Below are 5327 nucleotides of genomic sequence, written 5' to 3' on the forward strand. Positions count from 1 at the left end.
CCCAGACACATGCACACACATGCGCGTGCACACACACTCTCCTGCTGCAGGAGTTTCATTTTTATTTCTATTTTGTCTGCTCACGGCTTATCCTAATTTAAGAGCTTAGGCGGAGTCTCTGAATGGAAAAGGTGATATTTGCTGGAGTGAATAGTGAAGGGTAGAGTGGAAAATGAACAGGAAGAAATTCTGGTTTTGTATTAACTAGCGGGATATGTGTGAAGGGTCCTTGTCCTTACTGAGTCTCAGTTTCCTTATCTGTAATGGTGGGTAAGGATCCTCACAGGGCTCTTGGAAGGATGAAATGATATAAAACAAAATGAAATAAAGTGGAAAGGCCTAGCCCAGGGTCTGGCTCATGGTAGGTACCTAACAAATATTACTGCCTCAGGCAATAGTTGTTCTTGGCTACTCTGCACTCCATACACAACCCGTCTGGTTTTGACCATAACACCTGCTATAGGTCTTTGTTCAGAACAGCCCCTCCCTCAAATAAACTGGAGCCCTGCAAGGTGTGGCTAAGAATGACACTGGGGACCAGGCCTTTGCTGCCGTCTGGGGGGAGAGTTCTATGACTCCTGGTCATCGTGGCCCTTTGCTGTCAGTTACAGCCTCAGATAAATACCATGGTCTTGCTGCTCACTTTATAGCTGAGATCATGTGACCCTGCCCACATCCTCCCCACTAAATGAGTAAGGCAGACAGACTTAAAGCTGCAGAATGGTTTAAAAAAAAAATCTGGGGTCTAAGAATTTCCCTTCAGGTTGTGCAATCACACAAGAACGATTTAAGAGAAAAAACACACTCATTTCTGTTCCCAGCAAACACAAGCAGCTAATGTTTTGCTGGTCTGGCTTTCTTGAAAAAATCTTTACTTACAGAAGGATCCATTACCCAGAGAGAGTATCTGTGTCGGGAATGTGCATTGGGAGAGTGACTGGCAGCAGCTCTGGAGTTCAGACAGCTGAGAGCTCCAATGCCTGCCCTGATGTATGCTTGCCTTCTGAGAGAGGCCCAGGCTTTTGAGGTGCCTTTGCTATATGGGCCATGCTCCACCTGAGGACTTGGAAACATAGAAATCAGTTTCATGTATTTTTTCCATTCCCTTTAGACTATATATCTCAGAGAAAAAGTTAGATCTCTGCTTATTACCCCTTGTCTTCTGTCTCTTTAAATTTTCCCTCAGCTTTTTCTCTGACCCTTTCTCCATCTTTTCCCCACCCTCTTTGGGTAAAATCTGAAGCAGTGTCAACTTGGCATAGCTTTCTGTCTTCATCTCTTGTGAGCTGTGTGACCTGGAGCAAGTCACTTAACTTTGAATCTTTTGTTTTATATATCTAGAAAATGGGGGAAACAGTTTTCACTTATCAAAGGATTTGTAAATTTATTTATTAATTAGATATCTAGTAAACACCTTTGCCTGCTAGGCCCTGGACTGAAGATTCAGGGGATGTGGATACAGGGGTGATTAAAATGTGTGGTCCTTACCTGCTGAGTAATCACAGTGGAGCAGAGAATAATACTCATCTCATAGTGTTGTTTCAAGAATTATTTAATTGTTTCAAGAATTATTTATTTAAAATAATGAGTTAAAGTAGTTTGTGAGTTAAATAATTCATTATGGAAAGTAAGGCATTAATATTTCTGTCTTTCTGTTAGTATCTTCTAAAAGGCTTAATTGATACCATTGAAATAGCTCTCTTGGGCTGACCTAGACTTTCAGATTGTAAGATGAAATCCTATGGGAACTCCTGAGATGAGGAACACCACATGGCCATTATCTTAAGCATAACAGACATATGACTTCTGCAGAGAACTTAAACATGGCAGAAGTGTCTCTCTTTCTCATATAAGGAGCCATGCGTTGGCAGACCAGGGCTGGTGTGACAGCTACCCCCTAGGTTGTAGGTCTCTAAAGTGTTGCCCTCCTTGGGATGATCAAGGTGGCTGCCAGCGTTGCAGCTGAATGTCAGCCAGCAAGGCAGAGGTAGAGGTTAAGTGGAGGGCATGCCCCTTTCCTCTGAGAACTTGCTTACTTCCCTCTGTTTATGAGCCAATATTTAGAATTAGGTGACTCCTCCTACCTTCAGGGGAGGCTGAGAAATGAAGTATTTATCCTGGGCATCTGTCACACCCCATGTCAAATTTATCAAATATGTCCAGAATCTATCCCCTTCTCATTGTTTCACTGCTTTCACTATGGTCCAAGCCACCATCACTTTCCTTTGGATGACTGTAGTAGCTGCCTATCTGGTTTCCCTGTTTCTTCTCTTGCCCTCCTCCAAAATCTTCACTCAGCACAGAACAATTCTTTTACATGTCAGATTTTTAACTCTTCTACTCAGAACACTCCAATGGCTTGTGGATGCTCTCCAGGATGGGACTCCTGCTACCTGGGACTTCCTCCCCTTCACCTTTGCTCATTCTAGCCACACTTGCTCCCTTAATGGTCCTCCAGATTCCAGACATAGTCTTGTGTGGGGCTTTTTTACTGGCCATTCTCTAGTCCCATGGCTTATTCCCTCATCTTTTTCAAATTTTTGCTGGAAGTTCACCTTCTCATGAGGTCTACCATGGCTACCCTATTTAAAATTGCAAACTCTATTTCCTTCTTCTATAATCTGCATCATATTGTTCTGCATTTTTCATATTAGCTGCATTTCTCTAACATATGGTATACATATTTACTATCTTTACTGTTCTTTGTGTATCTTCCTTTGCTCCATGGGAGCTCCATGAAGGCAAGGATTTTAATCTTTTTTCTTTTTTTCTTAACTGATACATCCGAGCACTTAGAACAGTGCCTAGTACCTAATCAATATTCAATAAACATTTGTCAAATATAAGCTTAAATAAAGAGATGGAGTTTCACCCAGTTCTGACGACACTGTTCGAGTGCTGGATCTCTTGTGCTTGAAGTAAGACCAAATCTAGACCTTACAGTTCCGCAGGTCAATAAATTCCTTTTTGCTTATTTACTTAAGAAAAATTGTTTATTTGACTAAATCAGTCAGAACTGGGTTTTTGTTATTTGCATGAAAAGAGCCCTGGCTTCCATAGGGAGCTAATATAAATTGAGAAATCATGGACGACCTCCCTGAAGAAGTGGCATATAAGCTGACTCTTGAAGGATGAGTGGGAACTGGCCAAACCGAGATCAGGGAAGGGAATGGGCAGCACAGGGAGAGTATCCCAGGATGGTAAGTGATGGGAGCCCCAAGGCAGACAGGAAATGAAAACTGTCTGTTGAGACTGAAATATGATAAATGCTGTGGACAATGGCATGTGATGAAGCCAAGATGTGGACTGAGGCCAGATCACGGGGGCCTTGGAAGGGTCAGGGAGGGTTTTTCATGATATTTGAGAACAATGGAAAGCCATTTATGGGTTTTAAGCAGGAAAGTGACATGATCTAGCATATTTTTCTAACAGATCGCTTTGAGTATTGGATGGTTAATGGATTGTGGGATGTGTGTGTGTGTGTGTGTGTAAAAAGATGCGCGATCTGTTGGTAAAAGTATTGTGAGAATGTGAGAATGGGGGAGATCAGGGATCCAGATGGGAAATGATAACTGTTTAGACATGAATAGTGGCAATAGAAAAGTAGATGAAATTGAGATCTATTTTGGAGATGTAATCAACAGGATTTGGTGACAGATTGGCTGTGGGGGTGAGACAGAGGAGGCATCAAGAATAACTCCTAAGTTTTTGGCTTGAGCAATGCAAGGGATGCAAGTGCTGTTTGCGGAGATGTGGAAGACTGGTGCAGGAGCAGACTGAGGAAGAAGGCCATAGTCAGAGGCAGCTCGGCCTGCTCCAAGATGCTTCTTGACAGAGTATTGGCGACATTTTCTACCATAGTTAGGCATTGATATATCTTGAATATGTTGGACAAGCAATTTATTGTGGCATATTAAAATTTCTTTTCTGTGAGGGAAAAGTAAGAACAGCACTGTATTTGCTCTATTTTCCTCTGCAGATAATGTGGTTGTAGCAAATTTCCTCAATGAGAGAACATGGCCCCAGCTAACAGCGAGCTGTGCCATGTGGCATCATCATGTTGAGGGCAGCGATTGCCCTTGGAGGCGTATTCAGGGAGTGGTTAGAGTACCCCTTTGCTGGGAATTGGAGTAGATAGTCTTTGTGGTCCTTCCAATTTTGGGTTCTGCGATTCAGCCAATGAGAAAGATAACAGAAAGCTAAAGCTGGAAAGGGTGGAAGAGAACCCCGGGATGAAGAATATTACTAAGTAATCCCTGAGAATTCATTCATGTCCTCAAAGTAAGGAATTTATTCCTTCAGGCAACCTGGATTTCTGAGCCACCTCCATAGGCTTATTGCCTTCCCAGTATTAAAATGTGAATACACAAATGAGGGTTAAAGTTTTGCAGTAGTATAACATCTTTGGAGTCTAAATTAAGGATGAGGGCAAGGAAGAACATGAAGTTTGGAACTTAAAAGTGGGAGTTGTAAAGACAGACTGACTGAAATTTGAATACCTACTCTGTTGTGTGCCAGCTGTGTGATCTTTAACAAATGACTTAACCTCTCTGTGCCTAATTTTTCCCTTATGTAAAACAGAGAACTTTATAGTTTCTGCCCCATATGAGCGTTTTGAGGACCAACTGAAATCATGGATCTTGGCATAGAGTAAGTGTTCAATAAATGTTAGCCTGTGACTACTTGGAGCGTGTATGAGCTATTTTATAAACATAGAAAATATAGAAAAGTTTGGGAAAAGTATTTTCATCATTTAGAGAGAAAAGAAGTAAAGTTTAAAACCCCTTTTCTGTTGTTTTTGTTCTGTACCTTGGTATTAGATAGTTCTGATTGTGTTGAATTTTGTTGCTGTCTTAGTCTACTTGGGCTGCTATAACAAAATACCATAGACTATGGTTTAAACAATAGACATTTATTTCTCACAGTTCTGGAAAGGACTTGAGAGTAATTCGCTTATGTCCAGGACCTAGCACAGGTCCTAGTTCAGAGAAGACTCCTAATGAAGACATGCTGAATGAATGACTAGATGGATGGATGGATGGATGAATGAACGAATTATTTGAATGAATTCAAATAATTATGAAGAGGGAGAAAACTGCCATATCTGTCATTTTAACAGAATTTCCATTCTCCTTCTATGTCCTGAGCAGCAAGAATGATTGGACGCAATACAACAGTAACTAAAATAATAATAAAGGCCCAGCAGAATTTAATAAAGCAGATGCATATTGTTGGTTTCCCAGGGGTTGAGGAGATTAGAAGTCATGTTTGAGTCATGTACAGGATATGACGGCTGTCTCCAGGCCTTTGTTTATCAGCCTGGCTGT

The sequence above is a fragment of the Pteropus medius genome, unplaced genomic scaffold (genome assembly GCF_902729225.1).
Source record: "Pteropus medius unplaced genomic scaffold, Ma_sr-lr_union100, whole genome shotgun sequence".
Taxonomy (NCBI): domain Eukaryota; kingdom Metazoa; phylum Chordata; class Mammalia; order Chiroptera; family Pteropodidae; genus Pteropus; species Pteropus medius.